Raw genomic sequence first — 26,632 nt, 5'->3', positions numbered from 1 at the left:
CTCCCAAGTGCTGGCAGGCCACTGCTCATGAGGACAGCCCACCCCAAGGGAAGAATCAGGGGAAAAGGGACTAATTCCCCTAGAAACATGCCAACATATAAAATCCCAAGTCAAAGGTCAAACCGTGCACTTGATCTGTCAAATCACCTGCTTGGCCCTCTTCCAAGTGTACTTTACTTTCCTTCCTTCCTGCTCTAAAGCTTTTTAATAAATTTTCACTCCTGCTCTAAAACTTGCCTCAGTCTCCCACTCTGCCCTTATGCCCCTTTGTTGAATTATTTCTTCTGAGGAGGTAAGAATTACGGTTGTTGCAAACCCATATGGATTCACCACTGTTAACAGTATGATTCAGTTACTTAATTCCTCTAACAATTTCCTATCCATTGACACTCTTCACCAGTTACTTCACTTTATCTTCCAGACACACTGTCCCTTGAGTCCCTTTAGTTCCATAGAACATACTTTCTATGTTCCTTCCAGCTACACAGGCTCCTGCTATGCTTTTCTGCCTAGAATGTGCCTTCTTTCCTTCTTGACTCAGTTAACTCATATTCTATTGGCAATTAACTATAAGATAGTTTGGTTTATTGCTATATTGGCTTACGAATGAAGTGCTTTAGGGGTACAGAGGTGTCCCTCCATTTTAGTTACCAGCAATAGAAACCAACTTGTAATTTCAGCAGAAAATACATTTATTAAAGGATAGGAAGCACCTCATAGAATTCTTTGGGATGCTATAGAAACAGCTTTGGAAGTTACCCAACCAGGAAAGGAGCGTGCAGCATGCAATGCTACTGTCTTGAAGCTGCAGGATAGATGTTGCCACTATAATAACTTTTCTGTTATATTTGGAAACTGGAAGTAGCTGCTACTGCTACTTCAGAAATGAAGACTCCAGAAATGGAGTCTGTAGTCTACATTTTTTTCATGTCTCTAATTTTTGTTTCAAAGTCTGTGGTGAGTATGCCTGATTGGCAGTCCTGTTTATGGACTCATGCCCAATGTGTAACAGAGACTGGGAGAGTAAGTAGTTGGCATTTTAAGCCTGTAAGATAGAAAATATCTCTGATTCAGAATGTAGGGTACTCCCTAAACCCAGAAAGAGAGTTCTAATACTAATTATCCAAGAATAACAAATATCCACTAGCTGAGGAATACAGACAGAATTGAGAACAACTTTTCAAGGAAGGTAATATTTCAGTTGTGTCTAGTTTTTTTTTTTCTTTCTTCTTTTTGTCAAGCAAGACTTTGTCAAGCAAAGTGAAAGCAAGTGATGATAGGGAGGACACTGCAGGAAAAGAAGAGAGAATAGCATTGGTTCTTAAGTAGCTTTAGAATCAAATGAAGAGCTTTCTAATAAACAATCCCCATGGCCGGGCGCAATGGCTCATGTCTGTAATCCCAGCACTTTGGGAGGCCAAGGCAGGTGGATGATATGTCAGGAGTTCGAGACCAGCCTGGCCAACATGATGAAACCCTGTCTCTACTAAAAATACAAAAAAATAGCTGGATGTGGTGTTGGGTACCTGTAATTCCAGCTACTTGAGAGGCTGAGGCAGGAGAATTGCTCGAACCTGGGAGGCGGAGGTTACAGTGAGCTGAGATCGCGCCACTGCACTCCAGCCAGGGCAACAAGAGTGAAATTCCATCTCAAAAAAAAAAAAAAAAAATCCCCAAATGTAGTCACTTATTCAATAGGTATGTACTGGGTCCCTGATATCTCATATTACTATTAGGATATTCTGTGACAATCATTTGGTTAAGCATCTGTGAAAGCAAAAGCACTGACACATAAAATAGATGGTCTGCTTAAGAGAAAGCAGTAAGTTTTTGGCCCAGTATAAATGGAGCTCAGGGAGATCAGAGATGAGGCAAGAAAGCAAACTATGGACAAATATAAAAGGTTATGACTGACTTCCTGAAGCATTTAAAGTGCACTCTACAGGTCCTCAGACATTTTTGAAAATGGAGATCATACATAATAGAAACTTGTTAACTCTGCATATGGGTAAAACATAACATGACACTTCAGAAAACAAAATAGGAAATGACTGGATATCAGTTATTAAAACAAAACATAACACCCCAGGAAATGGAATAAAACTGAGCCTTTTATATATCTTGTATGCAGGCACCTGAAGGCTTAAGCAATAGATCCAGAAGGTCAGTCCTTCATTTTTCTCAGGTGAAATAGAATAGAGCATTAGTAGTCAATGAACATTTGGAGAGAATAGAGGGTTGCAGGAGCAAAGAAGAACTCCTAAAGTTCCAAACAACTTTAGACAAAGTTCTTTAAAGAAAGTTCTTTAGGCCAGGCATGGTGGCTCATTCCTGTAATCCCAGCACTTTGGGAGGCTGAGGCAGGTGGATCACATGAGGCCAGGAGTTCAAGGCCAGCCTGACCAACATGGAGGAACCCTGTCTCTACTAAAAATACAAAAATTAGCTGGGTGTGGTGGTGCATGCCTGGAATCCCAGCTACTCAGGAGCCTGAGGCAGAAGAACTGCTTGAACCTGGGAGACAGAGGTTGCAGAGAGCCAAAACATGTCACTGCACTCCAGCCTGGGTAACAGAGCTAGACTCTGTTTCAAAAAAAAAAAAAAAAGAAAGTTCTTTAAACAGAGGATGGAGCAAAGCCCACCTTCTGCTTGGAGGTTCTAGGAAGAAACTGCTAGAGAAGAAAAAGGGCCTAACTTGACCTGGCATATCCTGGGTTAACTGGGGGACCATCAAGGATGGGGAAAGGAGAAAGTTTCCCCATCCTTGCTTTGTCACACTGGATTTGGAGGCAGTAGCATGACTACAACTGAGACTGGCTGTAACCCAGAATTGCTTATTCTTTTTCCTTGTATATGACCTACCGAATGCCATGTATATAAGCAGGCGTACTTAGGTTGTGCCTATTCTATTCATACATGCTGGCACTAAGTCTATGCATACAATATTGATATATGAGGATGCTGTAATATATTGACATGCAGTGTACAAAGTGGTTTACGGCATGATGCCGATTTCTAGAGCTATAAGCAATATATTGATAAATTATAAATCATGCAGTAACAAAGTTCCTTCTAAGAAGAAGAGAGGTTTATGGGATACTGTCCAAAAGTTAATAGCCCAGACTCACTTCTGGAATGGATGAGGAGTGAGGAGCTCCCCAGTGAAACAACCATAACTGGTAAAAAATTATACAAATACAATCATTTAAAATCTCTGAAAATTGTCTTAAGGGCACACAGCCAATGAAGAAACATTTATGCAAGACAATTTACTAACTCTTGGGAAGAACAAAGAGAGTCACTGGCACTTGAATCACAACCCACTGCCTTTCTCACTCCCACTCACCAGCTCAGCAGGACAGAGGCTCCACTCCAGGTAGGTGTGGTCAAGATGACAGGGCTCCCCTTCTCCCCACCTCCCAGCCAAGGGCTCTGATATCTTCCACAGAAGGCAAGCATCAACATTTCTCGTGACCCCAGCTATGTATTACAGATGTAAAATTCTACTCAAGTACAGTTGAGAGGCCAGGAGTTCCCTTTCTGCACCAAGACCTTACCTGTAGAGCAAAAGTTCTTCTACTCCAGAAAGGCAGACTGAGAACACTGGAGCTTAAAGCATCCATGCCCCAGCTCACCCTTAGGGCACAGGTTCCATGCTGGGAGAAGCAAGCCAAGAGATTAGAGCCTACTCCTCTGCACACTGCTCTGCTCATAAAACAGGTTTACCACTGCATGAAAAGTGGGCCGCTGTTTCTAACCTTAGCTTCAGGCTAGTAGTTCCAAGATTTTGCCCAGGGGGAGGAGAATGTCATAAGAACAGAGAACTCCAAAGCTCTCCCCAAGAGAACTGACTTTATTGAGAATAGAGTGAGGGAGAGTTCAAGCCCAAAAGTGCTCTTGAAACAATGAAGATTTTGATGGTAAGCAAGAGGAGGCTAGTATCTCCATGAGAGAAATAAGCTAAGTAGTAGGTCATTTCAGTGAACAATAGGAAATGACTGGATATCATTTATTAAACAAAACAGAAAAACACTCCCCAAAACATGAAGGTGTTTGCCAGAGAATCAAAGAGGCAGTTAAGAACAATCCTCCTGGAGTCAGAATAAACTTCAAAGAATGGCCTCAAAATTAGTTCAGTATAGGGGACAGAATTTAATTGGAACAGACTACAGCAATTTGTTCCCTGTGGTATTATTGGAAACAATAAAGCATTACCCCAGCAATTAGTAGAGCTTAACAGGTAGGTATGATACCAATAGAAGCAAACGCATAACAGATCAGGGAAAGAGACAATCATAGGGAGTCTATCATAGCTACTGTCATCCCAGGAGGACTATATGCATGGGAAAGACTGCGTGCTCTGAAGAGTAACAACAGAAGCTTCACATAGGTGGTGAACAGATTTTGTTAAAATAGTCCAGGGAAGTCATTAAATGAATAAACAGGCCAAGAACAATGACAAGTATTGAGGACTAATATTCAGAATTGCTACAATATGCTATCTAGAAAGTCCAGTTTTCAATAAAATATTATAAGATATGCAAAGAGGCCAGACACGGTAACTCACGCCTGTAAATCCCAGCATGTTGAGAGGCTGAGGTGGGCAGATCACTTGCGGTCAGGAGTTCCAGACCAGCCTGGTCAACATGGTGAAACCCTGATTCTACTACAAGTACAAAAAATAAAAACAATTAGTCGGGCGTGGGGGCAGGTGCCTGTAATCCCAGCTATTTGGGAGGCTGAGGCACAAGAACCGCTTGAACCCGGGATGCGGAGGTTGCAGTGAGCCAAAATTGTGCCACTGTACTCTCCAGTCCAGCCTGGGCGACAGAGTGAGACTCCGTCTCCAAAAAAAAAAATTGAAGAACTAAAGCAAACTATGCTTAAAATGCTTGAAGAACAAAAGGAAAGTATGATTACAACATTTTAACAGATATACAATATTAATAAAGAGACAGAAATTGTAAAAAAAAATCGGGCAATGGTGGCTGGGCAGGTTTGGTGTGTGGGTTTGTGGCCCATGCTTTGCAATGCAAGTGGGTGGCCTGGCTTCTCTCCTCCCCTGTCTCCATCTGGACCACGAGTGCCAGTGCTTCAGCATTAGAGAAAGAGATTGGCTCAGAACAGTTTCTAGTCAATGAGCACTATTTTGGGTTAGTCAATTTTGGGAATACCTGCAATGGGCACTTTTGGGTTAGTCAATTTGGGGAATATGTGCAATTTTGGGAATTCAGTTCTTCATGCACTTTATTTTTGTCATCCATTTCAGGAAAAAGTTCTAGCATATAAGACAACCTAGGTAGAAGGAAAATTTTAATGTGCTCAGCAACTTTCTTCCACTGTGTAGCCACACAGAAGGAAAAGGTTGAAGTAATAACTCCCAAGAAGTTCAAAACAAGATTACAGAAAGAAAATGAGCTTTTCTGCATGCAACAAGATACCCATGGGTTCTTAAATTACCTACTAAATACAATTGCTGATATTCTATAAGAAGAGAGAAGGCAGGATAAACAAAATGGTCACTTACCAAATGGTAATATTGATACTGAAAATAACAACAGCACACCAGACCCAATGTAGGTTCATGAAATTTTTCAGAAAACATTAACTAATGAAACCAGATGTATTACTTGTGAAACTATAAGAGCAAAGATGAAGATTTTAAAGAACTTCCTGTGATATAGAACAAAATACATCAGTTATTCACTGTTTCAGGGTTTTTAGCAACACAGAAACTCTATGAAGTGAATACAGACATTACTGTGAAGAGTGTTGTAGCAAACAGGAAGCACACAAATGAATGAAAGTTTAAAAACCACCCATGATTATAGCTCTACATCTTAAAATATTTAAATATATGGATTAAATTCACTGATGTACGAAACTTTCTTACTAGGTAGTTTTTCGTTTAGAACTTTGTCTGTGTAACATTTCAGGGGATGCAACCAATCCAGACAGAATGCACGACCTTGTGGCTATTATGATTTACTGTGGAAGTGGTCACAGGTGACGCCATTATATTGTAATAGTTAAGAATCAAATTTCTGCTTGTCCTTTGATGACACTGTAGAAAAAAATGAATGCACAAATTACTGAAGAATTCTATGTATTGACCTCAGATATCACAAAGAACTCAGAGTCTGGTTACATTCTTTTCTATTAGTCTCGGAACTGAGTGGAGACTGTGAGGAGGACATACTTTCTGCCTTATTTCTTCTCTGGTTATTTTGGAGAGAATCAAACACCAATTTTTCAAGAAAATAGAAATGCAGGAAGCTCAAAAGCCACAAATACTCTTTGCACACAATAAAGCAAAGACTATGGATTTTAAAAAAAGAGAAGGGTGGAAATTCTGGATGGAAATAAATATATAATACAATGAAATAAGAAATTCACTAGAGGGGCTCAATCATAGATTTCAGTTGGCATAATAAAGAATCAGTGAACACGATGATAGATTGATAGAGATTATGTAATGAAAGCACGGAGAAAAAAGAATGTAGTAAACAACAGAGCCTCAGAGAAATGTGGGACACTACTAAACACAGCAGCATATGCATAAGAGGGGTACCAGAAGGAGATGAGAGAAAGAAACAAAATAATATTCAAAGAAATAATGGCTGGAAACTTCCAAAATTTGATGAAAATTCACTAACTGACCTACTGAAGAAGCTCAACAAATTCCAAGTAGGATGAGGACAGAGAGAATCATATTCAGACGCATCAAAGTGAAAATGTTCAAGGGAGAGAAAATCTTGAATGCAGTAAGAGAAAAATAATTCCTCACATACAAGGGAAGCTCAAAAAGATCAGTGGCTGATTTCTCATCAGAAACAATGGAGACCAGAAGGCAGTGGGATGATATAAACAAAGTGCTGACAGGAAAACAAAACCCCAAAACTTGTTACTTAAAAATTTTAATTCTGGGCTGGACGTGGTGGCTCACGCCTGTAATCCCAGCACTTTGGGAGGCAGAGGTGTGCAGATCACTGGAGACCAGGAGTTCGAGACCAGCTTGGGCAACATAGTGAAAGCCTGTCTCTACTAAAAATACAAAAAAAAAATCATCTGGGCATGGTGGTGTGTGGCTGTAATATCAGCTACTCGGGAGGCTGAGCACGAGAATCCCTTGAACCCGGGAGGTGGAGGTTGCAGTGAGCCGAGATCGCACCACTGCACTCCAGCCTGGGCGATGGAGCCAGCTCTATCTGAAAAAAAAAAAAAAACAAAACTGTAATCCCAGCACTTTGGGAGGCCGAGGTGGGCGGATCACGAGGTCAGGAGATCAAGACCATCCTGGCTAACACAGTGAAACCCCGTCTCTACTAAAAATACAAAAAATTAGCCGAGCGTGGTGGTGGGCGCCTGTAGTCCCAACTACTTGTTGGGAGGCTGAGGCAGGAGAATGGCGTGAACACGGGAGGCGGAGCTTGCAGTGAGCCGAGATCGCTCCACTGCACTCCAGCCTGGGCGACAGAGTGAGACTCCATCTCAAAAAAAAAAACAAAAACTTAATTCTGGCCAAACTCTATTTCAAAAAGGAATGTGAAATAAGTATGTTCCAAGGAAACTAAAACTGAGAAAATTTATTGATAACACATCTACCTACATTACAAGAAATACTAAAGAAACTTCTTCAAGAATCCAGTTGATAATCTGACATCAAGAAAACAAAAAGGGGCAGCACAAGTAAAAGTAATTATAAAAGATACAATGAATGCATATTTCATCTCCTTCTTTCCTTAATTGATCGAAAAAGAAATTGTACAAAACAATATTGTAGCATAAAGTACTGTTGGGCCTATCACATATAAAAATATATCTGACAAGAATAACATAAAGGAGCACAGAATAAACATGTGACAAAATCTAACACCTCTTCATTTAAAAAATATTCAACAAACAAGAAGTAGAAGGGCACTTCCTCAACCATTAAAGGACATTTATGGAAAATCCACAGTTCATATCATACTTAATGGTGAATTAATGCATGTTTTCCCCCCAGATCAGGAACAAAAAATATCTAGTCTTGCCACTTCTATTCAACATTATACTGGAAGTTCTAGCCAAGGGAACTAGACAAGAAAATGAAATAAAAGGCACACAGATCAGGAAAGACTAAGATAGAGGTAAGACTATCTTGATTTAAGATGATATGATCTTTTTAAAAAAAATTTTTGTAGGTACATAGTAGGTATATATATTTACGGGGTACATGAGATGTTTTGATACAGACATGCAATGTGAAATAAACACATCATGGAGACTGGGGTATCCATGCCCTCAGGCATTTATCCTTTGAGATATAAACCATTACATTCTTTAAGTTTAAAATATACAATTAAGTTATTATTAACTATAGTCACTCTATTATGCTATCACAATACTATAGTAGATTTTATTCATTCTTTATAGTTTTTGTACCCATTAGCCATCCCCACCTCTCCCCCAATCCCCCTACTACCCTTCCCAGCCTCTGGCAACCATAGCCTCCCAGGGAGTGGGGACTACAGACACATGCCACCATGCCTGGCTCATTTTTTTTGTTTGTTTGTTTTTGAGGCAAGGTTTCACTACGTTGCCCAGGCTGGTCTCAAACTCCTGGGCTCAAGTGATCCACCTGACCTCGGCTTCTCAAAGTGTTGAGATTAGAGGCATGAGCCACACTGCACCTGGTCAACTGTTTTGTTTAATTCCGCAAATGAGTGGGAGCATGCATTGTTTGTCTTTCTGTGCCTGGCTTATTTCACTTAGCAATGATCTCCAGTTCCATCCATGTTGTTGCAAATGATTGGATCCCTTTTTTTTTTTTTTAATGGCTGAATGGTATTCTGTTGTGTATAGGTACCACATTTTCTTTATCCATTCATCTGCTGATGAACACTTAGCTTGCTTCTGAATCTCTAGCTACTGTAAACAGTCCTGCAACAAACATGGGAGTGCATAGATATATCTTCAATATGCTGATTTCATTTCTTTTGGGTATATACTCAGCAGTGAGATTGCTGGATCATATGGTAGCTCTATTTTTAGTTTTTAAAGGAACCTCCAGACTGTTGTCCAAAGTGGCTGTACTAACTTGCACTCCCACCAACATTGTAGGAGGGTTCCCTTTTTTCCACATTCTAGCTAGCATTTGTTATTGCCTATCTTTTGGATATAAGTCATTTTAATTGGGGTGAGAGGATATCTCATTGTAGTCTCGATTTGCATTTCTGATGATTAATGATTGAGCACCCTTTCATATACCTGTTTGCTATTTGTATGTCTTCTTTTGAGAAATGTCTATTCAATCAAATCTTTTGCCCATTTTTAAATTGTATTGTTAGATTTTTTTTCCTGTAAAGTTTATGAGCTCCTTACATATTCTGGTTATTAATCCTTTGTCAGATAGGTAGTTTGCAAATATTTTCTCCCATTCTGTTTGTTGTCTCTTCACTTTCTTGACTGTTTCCTTTGCTGTGCAGAGGCTTTTTAACTTAATGTGATCCCACTTGTCCATTTTTGCTTTGGCTGTCTGTGCTCATGGGCTGTTGCTCAAGAAATATTTGCCCAGATCAATGTCTTAGAGAGCTACTCCAATGTTTTCTTGTAGTAATTTCATAGTTTGAAGTCGTAGATGTAAGTCTTTAATGTATTTTGATTCGGTTTTTGTTTATGGTGAGAGATAGGGGTCTAGTTTCATTCTTTTGCATACGAATATTGAGTTTTCCCAGTACCAATTATTGAGAAGACTATCTTTTCCCTCAGCGTATGCTTCTGGCACTTTTGTCAAAAAATGAGTTCACTGTATGTGTATGGATTTGTTTCTAGGTTCTCATTCTGTTCCATTGGTCTATGTGTCTGTTTTTATGCCAGTACCACGCTATTTTCAGTTAGTACAACTCTGTAGTATATTTGAAGTCAGGTAATGTGATTTCTCCAGTTTTGTTCTTTTATTTAGAGCAGCTTTGGTTATTTTGGATTTTTTGTGATTCCATATAAATTTTAGGATTGTTTCTTCTATTTCTGTGAAGGAAGTCATTGGTATTTTGATAGGCATTACACTGATTTTATATATAAGAAAGCCAAAGGAATGTTCTAAAAATCTACAAAAATTAACAAGTTCAGCAAGATTGCAGGATACAAGATCAATATACAAAAATCAATCATTTTCTTTTGCCATTGACTCAATGTTAAAAAAATTGGTTATTTTCTCTAAACTGGCAATGAATAATCTGAAACGAAATAATAAAACAATTCCATCTAAAATTGTATTAAAAAATTAAAATATTTGTGAATAGATTTACCAAAGGAAGAGTAAACTTACATTTTAAAAACTACAAAATATCAGTGAAAGAAATTAAAGACTTAAGTGAATACAAAGACATCTCATGTTCATGGATCTGAGCTCTACTATTGTTAAGATGATAAAATTCTCCAAATTGATCTACTGATTCAATGTAATCTCTCTCAAAATCCCAGATGGCTTTGTTGCTAAAATTGGTAAGTTGATCTTAAAATTCACATGGAAATTGATGGAACATAGAATAGCCCAAACACACCATTTTAAAAAACAGGAACAAAATTGGAGGACTCTTACTTCCTTAATTCAAACTTATCAAAGCTACAGTAATTGTGTGGTACCTACAAAAAGATAGACACATACAGATCAATGGAATAGACACGACAAATAAATAAAGCATGTATTGACAAAGATGTGGAGAAACTGAAACCCTCATACACTCTTGGTAGGACTGTAAATGGTGCAGCTGTTTTGGAAAACAGCCTGACAGTCTCTCAAATGTTAAACATGAAGTTAACATATGAGTCAGTAATTCTATGTCTAGTTATATAACAAAGAGCAATGAAAATATATATTCACATAAAAACCTGTACACAAATATTTATAGTATTATTATTCACAATAGCTAAAAAGTAGAAACTACTCAAATATTCATCAATCGATGAATAAAATGAAATGTGGTATAGTCATAACTGAAATATTATTTAGTAATAGAAATGAAAAAATTACTGATACACGCTACAATATTGATGAACATTAAAAATACTGTACTAAGTAAAAGGAAATGAAGAGAAAATAATGAGCGAGGAAGAGCCTGGGGTTGTCACACTGAAAACATACAGTCATTAAATGGCTTAGTATTGATAAGTCAAGAGAAGGTCAGTTAAGGTATGAGGAGACTGATAATTTGTATTGAAGCCTCTTTCATCTAGAAGGAGAGTCATGGCAGTGCAATGGTGAATTTGATCAGTTGCTCAGTACTTTAAACTGCTCTAGTTCCCCTTTTTTATTCTGAAATTCCTAAAGCCTGTTGAAAGGCAGGAATCTCATTCTTAAGAAATATATCTTTCCCAAGAGAATGATTTAAGTGTTTATTGTTTCTTAGATTTTAAAAAAAGCAGCTTACTTTTCCATTCATTTAAAGAGTAATACATTATTTTTGGCTGGGTGTGGTGACTCACGCCTATAATCCCAGGACTTTGGGAGGCTGAGGCTGGTAGGTCACCTGAGGTCAGGCATTCGAGATCAGCCTGGCCAACGTGGTGAAACACTGTCTTTACTAAAAATACAAAAAAATTAGCTGGGTGTGGTGGTGGGCACCTGTAATCTCAGCTACTTGGGAGGCTGAGACAGGATAATTGCTTGAGCTCAGGAGGTAGAGGTTACAGTGAGCTAAGATCGTGCTACTGCACTCCAGCCTGGATGACACAGTGAGACTCCATCTCAAAAAAAAAAAAAAAGATAATACATGATTTTTATAGGATTATTAGAGAATACAAATAAGTGTAAGAATGAAAACAGTCCTATTACTTAAAACCAAATAACTATTAAACTGTTAATATTTTTGCATAACTTTATCAGACTTTTTTTCTGCTTTCATTTTTTGCAAAGCAGTGACAATACTAAATTTCGTACATTTTTAAAGAGAAAGTCCACATTTAAGCAAATTATTTGAAAACATTATGTATAATAACATCACATTATTGCATTGTAATTTGTTCATTACCATTCACTACTCTTTATCATTTAGGTTGTTTTCAAATTTAGTTATTATAAATAATATTGTAAAGTTTCCTGTGGATAGTGCTTTTTCTATGCTTCCTTAGAATAGATTTTTAGAAACTGAGTTAAAGGATAATAATATCTTTAGGTATGGTATACATACATAGATTAGTTGTTTTCCAAGAGTTGTACTAATTATACCTACCCACAGTGTAAGAAAATACCTGTTTCTGGACATTTTCACAAACATGTCATCTTACCCTCATGAGCACTATTGTCTTAGCAAATCTCCAGAACATGAATCTAAAATTCCACTCATAACCTACATTGAAAGAAGAACTCATTATAAGTTTCATAAAAGGAGAAATTGTTAATATTTGCTATAAAGGCTTTGCATAGTTTTATGAGATAAATGTATTATACATTAAATAGGAGTAAAGTTAATTTTTCTTATTCTGGAAAAGAATGAGTTTGTAGCAGCTTGAGTCAAATAAAAAAACTATTTTGGCCATTTCTACTATTAACAAGGCACTGTAATGAATGAAGCTTATAGTTTGGGAAGTTGTAAGCACAAAAGTAGTTCAATAACCATATGAGATTTAAATAAATAGTTTCAGAAAACAGCAGAAGAGTTGTTCAGGGTCTGCACAAAATTATTTGTCAAAGATATAATACAGAAAAATGAAGCCTCTGGAAATTCAGATGAGAGAGATCACTTTAGGTTAGGATAAGATTTATTAATTACAGAACTTACTAAATATATAGAAAACATAGAGAAGTCTTGGTCTTTATTCAAAAGTCTTTGAACCATAAGTATCAGCCTTTAAAAAATTCTGTTTAGTGTTTATAACATTTAATCATTTCATTTTAGATTACTGTTTTTTTTTCCTTTTTATTATTTCTACTTCAAGACTCACTTCTAACAAAGTATCCTGTGATAGATTACACTAAACACATCCCTGCATTGAGTAGTTAATTGCACCTATGGTTCACCTAGTCCGATCATCAGGGCTTTTTTCCCTTGGTATGTATTTGTTTTTGGAGCATCTATTATAATATAATGGTGAATCAATTGGTGCTAGGTTCTTCTGGTTCATAGCTATGACATAGCAAAATATCTTTCTTGGATAGTAGAATATTATTCATGCTAAATAAATGTCACTATCAACACTGACAGCCCACTTTAGTCAATGCTATGAATGAATTTCCATCTTATTACTGTGAAGAAATCACTTTTTTAAAGGTCTGAAGTTTATACACACACACACACCAACATAACACACACTTTCATGGTACTTAAAAATGCCATAGTTGATGAGTTATTTGAGATGAGAAAGCATTTATAATAAACTTGAAAAGCTTCAGAATCTTGCTATCCAGAAATTCACCATTTATGCTACAGAGTGAATGTGTCCCCCAAAGTTCATGTGTTGCAAATGTAATCCCCAATGCAACAACGTTCAGAAGTGGGAGTTTCAAGAGGTGATTAGGTTATGAGGGCTCTGTCCTCATAAATGAATTAATGTTGTTATCATAGGATGGGTTCATTATTGTGAGAGTGAGTTTGTTATAAAAGTGAGTTTGACACTCTCTTGCTCTCTCTTATACACATGCTCTATTGCTCTTCTGCTTTTGGCCATTGGGATGATGTGGCAAGTAGGTCCTCACCAGATGCAGGCCCCTTGACCTTGGACTTCCCAGTCTGCAGGATCGTGAGAAATACATTTTTCTTTATAAATTATGCAATCTGTGGTATTCTGTTATAGCAACACAAAATGGACTAAGACAATTCCCATATTCAGAAGACTGAAGGCAAAACAAGACTGAATATTCATTACCCAATCAAAAGTTCTATCAGCATAAAAAACTGACTGATAACATACATCACTTACTAATTGGGCCCTTCTCAAATATCCTTCCCTACTCAACACTAAAGAGCCTGTTCTTACTCTTCATGACAAAAGTTTTGTTGGTCAGTCTTTCTCTAATCAATGGATGGTGTAAACATATCTGTTCTTTTGGGATGTGATCTATCCCTATAAAATATGCAAATTTATGCAAAGTCAATATTGGGAAAGATGTGGGATTTCATGGAGTTAATGAAAATTATATTTGAACACTACTCACATCACAAATAAAGCCAGTAAGAGCAGTTAAAAGTGAAATAAAGAAAATAAGCAAGGATCATGATTCAATGGGTGTTTGAAAGGAGAATAATATAAACATTAATGATTGGAGACACCTTTAGGAAAACTAAAAAACCCTCTGAATATTTTTGCAAAAAAAAGAATCTCTTTAAAAACCATAATAGAAAGTTAAACAATAAAGGCAAGATGTCATATTGCATTATCATCAACTTTGTTAGAAATTACAAAAATGAAAATTAAAATGTCATTTATCCTTTCTTGCTCTTCATTATTCCCACAGTTAAAATTATAACTTGCATTTAAATAGCCTTCAGTTAAATATTTTTCATAACTAAGTCCCACTAAACTTACCACTACTATTTACCGTAAATCTTCGGTTCCTTTACCAGAAGTATTTGGTTCCTATTTCATTTAGATTCCTTGTCCTGGCTGCAATTATTCTTAGATAACAACAATAATAATAATAAAGGACAAGTCATAAAAATAATTTTGCTTCTTAAAAATGAGTACAACCAGATTAAATGAATTCCTTTTTTAAAACAGAGGCAAACCTTAATTAATTGTGCTCATAAACAAAGCATTCACAGTTCTGTTACAGTGTTAACAAAGGAAGCAATGTCCATCATCTGCAATCTTTGTTTATAAAATGATAGATTTTAATGCAGAGAGTGTTGGGAGTAGGCTGAGAAAGTGATTACAGCTTACCTAAATAAACAGAGGTCTGCAAAGTCTGGAAAATTAAAATCAATGAGAAGTTATATGGGTAAGTCTGCTTGTCAGCTCGGGGATCGAAATGCAGAAGAAATATGATCATAACTCTGATGAACCTTGGCACAACATTTCTCAGCAACTAAAGTTTTTAAAAGATATATATTAAAAGTCAAATGACATGTGAATATGAAATAATCAATATATCAGATGATAAAAAGCAAGAATCTTCAGAAAGTAATAAAAATCAGTAATAGTTTCCCAAAATGGTAAGAAAATATGTTCATGTATTAAAACGGAAAAAAAGCTTTATGATAAATAATCCAACTACTAAGTCAAATGGCAAATTTCATGTCTGTAAGAACAAACACTTTAGTCATAATAACTGTAAATCCTTTCAATTGAAATATTATTGCTAAATACTATATGGATACTTGAAAATACTAATAATAAAAAGAAGTGTTTTCTGCTATTAAAACTTATTAAAAGTTTTACTAAATTATACAGTATTCTGAAGAATAAGTAGAAAAAAATGAATAAAGTGATATATAAAATCACTTTAATAAAATATAAATTGTATAAAATTTAATGTATATAAAATGTAATGAACTAGAGGCCAGGCACAGTGGCTCACACCTGTAATCCCAGCACTTTGGGAGGCCGAGGTGGGCGGATGGCTTGAGCTCAGGAGTTCCAGACCAGCCTAGGCAACATGGTGACAGCTTGTCTCTATTTAAAAAAAAATGTGGTGAATTAGAGTATATGCCCAACTAACAGTGGTGATGTGATAATATGGGCATATTATTCTCAGATATTCTCATTATTCAGTAAAATCTGGATTTTAATGTAATATTTCCTAATTTTGAAAGATTATGTGAGGCCAGCAATACAAGCCTGTTGGCTGAATCTGGCCCATAAGCAAGAGATTTGTAAATCTAATATTTTGGTTAAGTGTGGCTAATTTACATCTACAATAAAGAAAGTAGATGCTTCAAACAGTTTAGTCCAACTTTCTCATGTCAATTCTATTAATATCATTCTTTCTTTTAGTATGTTTACAAAATTCAACATGATAAGATCTTAATCAGCTTTCATTTCTAAATGTTTTGACATTAGGTAGGAGGCAGATGAGAAAAAAGAGGTTGTATGTGCACTGGAACTTGTGAACAAGAACAGTTACCATGTCAAAGGTATATAACTGTTATTGAGATGACTTTTTCTACTCTCTTTCAGTTATCCTTTAGTTATTCAGAATAACAGAGTGCTGCAAACTAAGCTGACTATTTGTTTGAAGAGCAGATGGGGAAAGTAGCTGCTTTGAAATGTGATTAAAATATGAGGCCTCTGTTTAGTATTTATTTTTCTTTTTAAGCTTCAGATTTGTGGCTTAAGCAACTTTAATCAAGAGAAGAAGGACCAGACAGCTGCTGTGGCCCTAGTCTGATGCTGTGTTTCTGCATGGGGAAGGCTGTAATAACAGATAGCAAACAAATAACCAACTCTATCATTTGCCAAGGCTGTGAGGAAAAAGACACTCATATATTATTGGGGAAAGTGCAGTGTGGGTAGACAACCTTTATGGAGAGCAACTAGCCAGTATCTATCCAAATTAAAAATATTTACTATGTTGTATTCTGATTTTGAGTAGTTACACAAATCTATGTATATAGTAAAATTGATAGAACAGTACATCAAAAGAAAGAAAAAGTCATTTTACAATCTGATAATTTAAAAACAAAAAAGAAAGAAAAAAAGCAAGTGAGCTTGGCATCAAGTTTGTAGCCATTTTTTGGTTAATAATCCCAGCATCTTAAAGGTGGCAGTACAGACAAGACCCATCCATTATCTCATCTAATTTAATAATTACTCCACTGAGATAGGGACCAGCCCCCACTTTTGATAGAGGGTGATACCAAGGCTCCATGAGAGAGGGGTAACTTGCCCAAAGCCATGCATCAAGTCAAGGATGAAACCCAGATCAAATACAAGTCTGCCTGCGCAACACGGCCACCAGGTTCCTTCCCTGATGCCCTCATTATCTGTTGTTTTGAGGTGATTGAAACAATAGAAAATTCTTAAAAAATGCATTCACTCTTTGACTCAATAATCATACCTTTGGAAATGTATCTTAGAGATATCCTGTGCATATGCAAAATGACAATAGTTAAGGTTATTTACTGTGCTGGTTTTACATCAGCAAAAGACTGAAAAAAAAGTGTTCCTTTATGAAGGGCTGGTTAAATAAGCAATGGCATATACTTCTAATGTAATAAGATGTAACTCCAAAGAGAAATGAAGAAGCTCCCTATGTGTGGAGATTTAATTCCCCAAACTCCAATATAAATTGTTCAGTAAAAAAAGCAAAGGCAAAATAGTATATATAGTATGCTCCCATTTGTGTAAGAAGAGGGAAAATACATCTGTATCTATATTGTTATATTTGTGTTTATATAAACAAACATCAGAAGAGTACAAAAGAAACTAGTGATAACAGTGACCAGAAGTAGGTGGCGGCGGGGGAAGAACAGGGTAAAAAGCAGGATACTCAGTGTATACCTTGTAATATTGCTTTGATTTTTGAATCAAATGTGGCAAGTTAGGAAGATAGTTAAAAAAGAAAGGGGTTATAAAGCAGCTCAGTGTAGCTATGTTTGTGTGCTAACTTTTTTTCTGGGCTCCCAGAGGCAGAAATTTTACTAACCTTTGCACTGCTCTAGTAAGCATAGGCATGGTCCATTTAGAGTACTTTTGGCTACATTTGCGTGTGAAGGAGGAGGAGAAAACTGTATTGGGGACTTCAGTGGAGAGCACATTTCTTGTGACTTAAAATAGGGCCATCAGTGAAGGATAAATGGCTTAGTTCTTAGATTTGTTTGGCATATTCCACTACAGGTATGTAATAATTTTATCTGAATAGGAAAGGAAATGCCTGCTCTACTTACCTCAGGACTAAAATTAGGTTTCCTATTTCTGCTTCGAATTGCTAAAAACTAAATATTGTACGCTGTGGCTGAAAGAGCAAAGGATTCTAATACTTTGGTCTTAGCAGTTAAAGCTGTCAAATACAAATACCAGATAATGTATATCTACTTCACTCCCATCCCCAAAGAATCATTATTCATAAAACTCTCACTGAGAGTTTTTCCTTACTGCAAAAAGTGCAGGATGGATTGGAGATCCAATAACTTTCCAGGCTCAGGGTTACCTACTTTCCATATGACTATGTAAATATGGAAGGAAGCTGCTGTAACAAAGACATGCAATCATAGCTACATATCTAGTGATTTACAGTTTATAGATTGCATTCTGAGAATACCTTATTGCATTTAATCTTTACAAACACTCTGATATGTGAGTGTTATCATCCCTGTTTTATAAATGAAGAAACGGACATCTAGTAAGGTGAGGTGACTGGATAATGGGATAGGCCGTACTTGAACCTAGATCTTCTGATTTTGAGCCCAAATGATTTTTCAGTACTATACAGCTTTATATAATTGCCAATGTCTGACATAAAAATACACTGACTAGTATAGAGACAACTAATAATTGCATCTGATGTGGGCAGGGGGTTAAGTCTTAAAAGTCAGTCTGTATGGAAAAAATATCCAGTAGTCAAAATTACTTTTGAGGATCATTTAAATGACCCAGAAAGTACAGAAATACAGTGTGGGGGAGGTTTAATAACCTTGATAATATTTCACTTTAAAGTACAAATTAATATATCATATATAGTAATATATATATCTAAAATTATTATGCTACATGTATTTTACAAAAGAGAATGGCTATAAGTGAATTTATACATTAAACACGTATATCATGCAACTCCACTGTACAAGTAATGGCTAACATTCATTGAGGGTTCACAATGCTATGCTAATTATATATATATATATATACACACACACACACACACACACATCATATATACACATATTTTTTTAACCTTGAACAACATGAGTTTTTGAGATTTCATTTAATCCTTTCAAGACGTCTATGAAGCAGACATGTCATAAATACAGATGAGGAAACAAAGGTTTTGAAAAGATGAGTCATGCAGGAAGCAAATATCAATGCCAGGATTTTAATCCATCCAATTTGAGTCTGGAAGTCATGCCGCGAGAACATGAATTGGTATTCTTATACTTGTTTTGCTGTAGCATATCTATGCATTAAACAAATAAATAGAATGAATCATATATATGCCAAAGGTGATGGGTTTGACAGAGATTCATATCCTAATTTCCAAATACGTATGTGCAAACTGTTTTGACAGGATTCCTGGTCAAGATGTTACTGGCAATAGACACTTTAAAGACTTCTCTATTTAAAACAGTACTCAGCAATTACCGATAAAGTATAAGATATATTATTGAAAAAGTATAACAGAATAAAGTATGAGAGATATAGTAAAGAAAAAAAATCAAGATACTGCTGTACTAAAAATAAAAGTCACTGTGTAACAGAACACAAAGTAGTACGCGAGGCTGACATTATAGAATAGTTAAGCTCCAGGTCTAGTAGCAGTTAGATGCACCAAGGGTTAATATTGCATGTTAGTGGAGATTAAAAAGAACCACCTGGCAAAAGACTTGAGCAAGTCTCAGTGCATAAAAATGGCACTAAGATGTGATTTCCCAAACTGTGAAAAGAAGCTGAAAAAAGCTTTTGGGGATAAACCATTATACAAAACCAGGAAGACAGAGGAGAGAGATAAATCCTAGCTCCTAAAACTTAAGCCAATCCACCCACTGACTCAATGATTGGGATAAACAGAAGGAGATAGAGATAGAGAGAAAAAAAGTCACTGTCAGGATGAACCTGCAAAATGATTTCCAAAGCACTCAAGGAAAACTAAAGCTAAGAAAGTCAACAAACACAATTGAAAGATCATGAATTTTTAAAAAAATGCAAGAGGAAATATATTTACAGAGCAATCAGAAAACATAAAAATAAGAGTTGAAGATTCATACAGAAGTAAAGGAAGAAATATCTTTAAAAAGAATACGAAATTTTGAAAACAAAATCAAAAGAAAATATAAGAATTGATGTATGCAAAAAAATGACAAAAATTCTTGGAAATTGAAATTTATTATTTGAAAAAGAAAATCCTAGTAGACAGGATATATTAGAAAAGGATATAGTAGAAAAGGCACCTAGTAAACTGGAAAACAGGATTCAGCAGTTCACTGAGAATGTGATACAGAGATACAGAGAGATGAAAACTGAAACAGCGTTAAAAGTCATGTAGGATACAGGCCTAAACATAGAACAAATTTTAGAAATAGAATATAGAAGGCATGGCAGACAAGAATGTTTGCACAGATAATGTCTAAGATATCCCCAGTACTAAAGATCAGTAGAATACCTTAGATTAAAAGCATCATTATCATCAATCCAGAGAAGATAAAATCCATAAAAATATATCCACACCTCAATCCACCACAGAGCAAGGACAAAATCAAGGCTAATAAGAAGTCTTAATGCTATCAGAGGTTAGAAAAAGATGATCTGTAAGTAACAATAGTTAAATGGTAGATTTCTTTTCTCTCAAAAGACACTGAAAGATATTAGAGTCTGATCTTCAAATTGCTGAGGGAAAAATAACTGTAGCCTAAACACTTAAAATTAGCTAAATTACCATGAAGTAGAGAGGCCAAAATAAAGATATTTTCAGAACTACAAAAACTAGTTTACCTGCTACATATGCTTGCTGAAATAACTACTTTTCACAGCAAGAAAACAACTTTAGGCCAGGCGTGGTGGCTCATGCCTGTAAACCCAGCACTTTGGGAGGCTGAGATGGGTGGATCACTTGAGTGCAGGAGTTTGAGGCCCGCCTGGGCAACATGGCAAAACCCCTCTCTACCAAAAATACAAAAATAAGCTGGGCAGGGAGTGCACACCTGAGGTCCCAGCTACTCGGGAGGCTGAGGTGGAAGGATGGCTTGTGCCTGCATGATCAAGGCTGCAGTGAGCTGTGATCGTGCCACTGCACTTCAGCCTGGGTGACAGAGTGAGATACCTACCTCAAGAAAAATGAAACAAAAAGCAGAAAAAAAGAAAACTGAACATTGAGGAAAGGCAAGGGACATAAGAAGTAACTGTGAGGATGGAAATCAAACTACTGTCCCTTTTAAAATAAAATCGACAAAATACAAAGGTGAATTAAATTCTAGAAAAACCTGTAAAGAAAGGCAGCAGATTAAATGTGCAAGGATTGTTTAACTAAAGGATACACTAAGCGATTTTAGACTCTGTGAGAAAAATTATATAGTCCACATGTGTGTTAAAATTTATGGTTAATTTTTTTTCTGTTTTTTCTTTTTTGTTGTTTTTTTTTTGCAGTTAGTTTTTAAAAGAATAGAAATACAAATCTATAGCTTCCAAACCAGGAAATGAGAAAAAAGAAAAAAGCAGAAGCAACCAAGAGAAATATCAGTTCAACAGATGTCATGAAAGAAGGAAAAAAAGTAAAGAAAAATTAACTAAACAAAACCACAATAAAATGGTTAAAATGAGCCCAAAGCCAGGTGTGGTGGTATGTGCCTCTAGTCCCAGCTACTTGGGAGGTTGAGGCGGGAGGATCACTTGAGCCCACGAAGTTTGAGGCTGCAGTGTACTATGACTGCACCTGTGAATAGCCACTGCACTCCACCTGTCCAACACAGAGAGATACACTTCTTAAAAAAGAAAGAGTCCAAATGTGTAACTATAATAAATTAAATTAACTTCTTAAAGGAAAAGTACTATCAGAATGGAATTAGAAAAACAAATCCAGCTTTATGATGTTCAGATGAGATACATCTAGAGCTAAATGAAAATAAAGAAGAATGGAAATGATATTCTAAGCAAAAACTTGCCAAAAGAAAAGTAGCAAAGCAATATTGTGATAGTGGATTGTGGGTGTCATCTTGACTGGATGAAGGGATACTCAGACAGCTGGTAAAGCATTAATTACTCTCAATGTTTCAGTAGGCACTGTGCCTGACCTTTTTCTGCTGAAAGAGAAACTCAGATGGTTTTGCTTTATTTTTATTTTTTATAGAGACAGGGTCTTGCTTGTTGCCCAGGCTGTAGTGCAGTTGTGCAATCATGGCTCACTGCACCCCGGAACTCCTGTGCTTAAACGATCCTCCCGACTTGACCTCCCTAGTATCTAGGACTATAGGCTCGTGCCACCACACCCAGATAACTTTTCCCATTTTTTAAGAAATGGGATCTCCCTATGTTGCCCAGGTTGGTCTTGAACTCCTGGCCTCAAGTGATTCTCCCACCCTGCCTCCCAGTGTTGGGATTACAGGTGTGAGCTACCACACCTTAATGGCTTCGCTTTTGATTAGAATGACTAGGCTGCCCCAGTGTGTTTGTGATGGTGTTCCCAGAGGAGACTGGCATGTGAGTTGGTGGAATGAATGGAAAAGATACACCCTCAACATGGGTGGGCACCATCCAATCGCCTGGGGTACCATATGGAACAAAAAACTGCAGGAAGGGCAATTTTTCACCACTTTTCTCCTGGAGTCATGCCACCCTTCTCCTGACTTTGGACTTCAGAACTCCAGGTTCTCCAACCTTTGAACTCCAGGACTGACACCAGTGGCCTACTGGGCTCTCAGGCCTTCAGCCTTAGACTGAGAATTACACTATCAGCTTCTTTGGTTATGAGGCCTTCATACTTGGACTGAGTGAGTGTTTTGGCTTTCCTGGTTCTCTAGCTTGCAGTCTATCATGGGATTTCTCTGCCTCCATAATCAAGTGAGCCAATTCCCCTAATAAATCCCTTTCACATACCTCTAGATATATCCTACTGGTTCTGTCTCTGGAGAACCCTGACTAAAACAAATAAATTAAAAAAAAATAGAATTTAGGGCAAATAAACATTAAATGAGAAAAAAGTGGCATTAAAAAATGTATGAAGATTTAAAAATGATGGCCTTAATATACTTAAAAACATACAAATTACCCAAAGAAATGGAAAAATCCACAGACACAGTGAGAGACTTTCACATACACATACACAACCCCATCAAAACCTGATGGATAATAAGGATAAAAATTAGTAAAAATAGATTTGAACAACACAATCAACAAGCCTATCAGCTATATATATATACAACCCTGTACTAAAAAATAGAGCATTCCTTTCAAACACACACACAGACCATTCATGATAACATATCACACACTAAACCTCAAAATAAGCCCAAATAAGTGCCAAACAATCAGAGTCATATAAACCAGCCCTCTGATCACAATATCATAATAACAATACGGATGAACTTCAAATACATGATATTAAGTGAAAGAAGATAGACTCAAAGGCTACTTATGGTGTAATTATGTTTATATGACATTCTGGAAAAAGCAAAACTACAGAGACAGAAAACAAATCATTGGTTGTTAAGGGCTGAGGTTGGGAGAGAGGTTTATTACAAAGGGACCCAAGAAAATTTTCGTGGGTGATGGAGATTCTGTATCTTGACTATGGTGGTGGTTAAATGAATGTGTACACATGCCAAAACTCAGAACTATACACTAAGAAGGTGATCTGACTTTATGCAAATTATATCTTAATTAACCTGATATTAAAAACAGTTCAGTTAGTTAAAACAATAAAAAACATTTCTTCAATGCATTTATTAAATCAGAAAAACAAAGATCAAAAGCTAATCAATTATGTCCCAATCAAATAAGTGAGAAAAGAAATAAGAGTAAATATAAGAAAGAGGAAAGAGGACAATAATGATAATATAGACCAATCTCTAGCAGGACTGATGAAGAAAATGAAATGAGCACAAATAGAGGCATTATGAATGAAAAAGAGTACATAATACAGATAAAGTAGACACAAAAAACTACATTGCTTGAGTAATTACAGGTAAAGTAGAGACAAAAAACTACATTGCTTGAGGCAAAGAGTTCAAGAGACTAGCTTGGGCAACAGAGCAAGACCCTGTCTCTAAAAAATAAGTTACAGAATATTAAAAACAACTTTAGGAAATATTCGACAGCTTGGATGAACTGAACAATTTATACATATATTTATATTTGTTTGTATTATATGCATAATATGTATTAGCTACATACTTAAGTTTGTGTTTTCTCTGGTAAAATTTAAATAAAGGAATGAGTTCTACGATATGCTTCCTACTGTTACACTAAGACCAAATTTTAATGGTCTATATGTATCCTAAACTCTTAACAGGAATGTTTCCCCTATCACCCAAATATTATTCATATTTTTAGACTCAAGGCTTTGAACTTTCCATAACTTCTTACCATGTCTCACAAATGCTCTTTACTTGCCTTACCTTAATAATTATTATTCATTGAACCAGACTGCAAACTTTGCATTCTCAACTGGACTTAACATGACACTCTATGTCACTGTGGACAACTGAAAATTGCCCCTTAAGAGTGATGTTGAAGAAAGGAAGAACAATTGTTCTCCGAAGCCACAGAGCCAAAAGTACCACAACTGAGTATACCAAAATGAGAGAAAATGCAAACTTTCTCTTCTCCTTTGGGTTTAATTTTTTAAAATAAGAACCAATAGAATTTTTACCCCAAATTCTGAAATCCTGATACTGGAAACATGCAGAACTGCTCTTTAAACGCAATAAAGAAAAGTCATCATACATATAAAAACAAGAGGCACATTCTAAGGAGTCGTATCAAATATTTCTTTGTGAAACAGATTTATGTCAAGAAAGAGCAAATTACTTCAAAAAAATCTCTTACATGATAACTAAAGGCAATATATAACTCTCAAGTGGAACCCAGATTGGAGAAAAAATTGCTGTAAAATGACATTACTGAAATAATTGGAAAAATTTAAACATAGACTATATTAATATTGTATCAATGTTAAATTTTCTGAATTTCACAACTATTTTAAATAACATAAATGAATGGCCTTGTTCAGAGATACATGCTTAAGTATTTAAGTAAAAGTTCATAAGGTCTGCAATTTACTCTTAAATGGTTTAGCAAAATAAGTGATGCATGTGTATGGTGAGAGATAAACCAAATATGGCAAATGGTAATTGATTAAGTGAAAAGTGGAATAATATTAATTATAGTATGTTTACAAATATTCTATAGCTTTGACATTTTTCTAAATAAAGTTCTATTTTTATTTATTTATTTTAGATAGGGTCTTACTCTGTCACTTAGGCTGGAGTGCAGTGGCATGATCATAGCTTACTGCAGCTTTCAACTCCTAGGCTCAGGCTATTCTCCTGCCTCAGCCCCCCAAGTAGCTAGGACTATGGGCATGCACCATTACATTTGGCTAACTTTTTGTTTGTTTGTTTTTTGGTAGAGACAGGGTCTTGCTTTGGTGTCTAGGCTAGTCTCAAACTCCTGGCATCAGGTGATCCCCCTGTCTCGGACTCCCAAAGTGCTGGGAATACAGACATGAGCTACCATGCTTGGCCAAGGTTTAAAAAATAGTCAAAACAAAAATATAAATATCCAATAAGCATTTCAAATTAAAACATTTTTTCAATAAAATATGAGAAAACTTTGAAACTATGAAAAATATAAAATCAGAAAATATTACTTTTAAATAAAAATTAACAAATTTATAACAGCAATAAATGCTGTAAGTAGCAAACAGGTGATTTTAGAAGACTGTTTTGACAAATTCTCCTAGAACTCATATAAAGATAATAAAGAAAAAAGAGCCAAAAAAAAAAAAACAGTGATTTCCAGGCTGTGATGGTTAACTTTATATTTCAACTCAGCTACGTTATGGTGCACAGTTCCTTGCTCAAACAACAGTCTAGATGTTGCTGTGAAGGTAATTTTTGGATATGATTAAAGTTTAAATCAGTAGACTTTGAGTAAAGCATATTACTCTCATAAAGTGGATGAGCCTCATCCAATCACTTGAAGGTATTTAGAGAAAAGAATGAGGTCTCCTGTGAAGAAATTCTCCCTAGACTGCTTTGGGATACAAGACTTTAATATTCCTTCCTGCAGAAATTTCCAGCCTGCTGGCCTGCTCTATAGGTTAGACTTGCCCACCCCACACTCCTGTGAGACAATTCCTTAAAATAAATCCCTCTCTCTACATACATCCCACTAATTTTGTTTCTCTGGAGAACACTGACTAATAGAGAGACAAATCCAGGAGTCCAATAATAAAAATGTGAGAAGGTAAGAAGATAATGGATGGAGGGGAAGCAATAATCAAAGAAATAATACTGGGAATTTTCCTGAAATAAAGAAAAATATAAATTTTCATACTCAAAGGGCTTATTCAAATGCAGTCAAAAAAGAGACGTAGAATAACCTAGTGATGCTTATGAATTTAACGAGTTTAAAGAATAAAGGAAAACAAAATCTTATATAGGTTGCATAAGAAAACATATAATCTAAAACAGAAAATAATCAGATTAACATCAGATTTCTCTCACACAACCATATGTAAGAAAACACGCCAGGCACAGTGGCTCATGCCTGTAATCTCAACACTCTGGGAGGCCAAGGTGGGTGGATCACCTGAGGTCAACACCTGAGGAGTTCGAGACCAGTCTGGCTAACATGGTGAAACCCCATCTCTACTAAAAATACAAAAATTAGCCAGGTGTGGTGGCATGCGCCTATAATCCCAGCTACTTTAGAGGCTGAGGCAGGAGGATTGCTTAAACCCAGAAGGCAGAGGTTGCAGTGAGCTGAGATCATGCCATTGCACTCCAGCCTCAGCAACAAGAGGGAAACTCCATCTCAAAAACAAAACAAAAAAAAAAAACCTCAA

At 36.2% G+C, this 26,632-nt stretch overlaps 1 protein-coding gene and 1 pseudogene across 10 annotated transcripts in view; one reads left to right on the top strand and one right to left on the bottom strand.

The window, feature by feature from the left end:
* Positions 1 to 26,632, bottom strand: part of MBD5 (methyl-CpG binding domain protein 5) — a 475,447-nt gene that overhangs the window by 199,187 nt on the left and 249,628 nt on the right. The gene's annotated exons all lie outside the window — the stretch shown is intronic.
* On the top strand, positions 3,906 to 6,175 carry LOC129031552 (ubiquitin carboxyl-terminal hydrolase 12-like; annotated as a pseudogene).

Source organism: Pongo pygmaeus, chromosome 11 (genome assembly GCF_028885625.2).
Source record: "Pongo pygmaeus isolate AG05252 chromosome 11, NHGRI_mPonPyg2-v2.0_pri, whole genome shotgun sequence".
Lineage (NCBI taxonomy): Eukaryota > Metazoa > Chordata > Mammalia > Primates > Hominidae > Pongo > Pongo pygmaeus.
The sequence above is the reverse complement of the archived record's forward strand: the minus strand, read 5'-3'. Positions and strand labels throughout refer to the sequence as shown.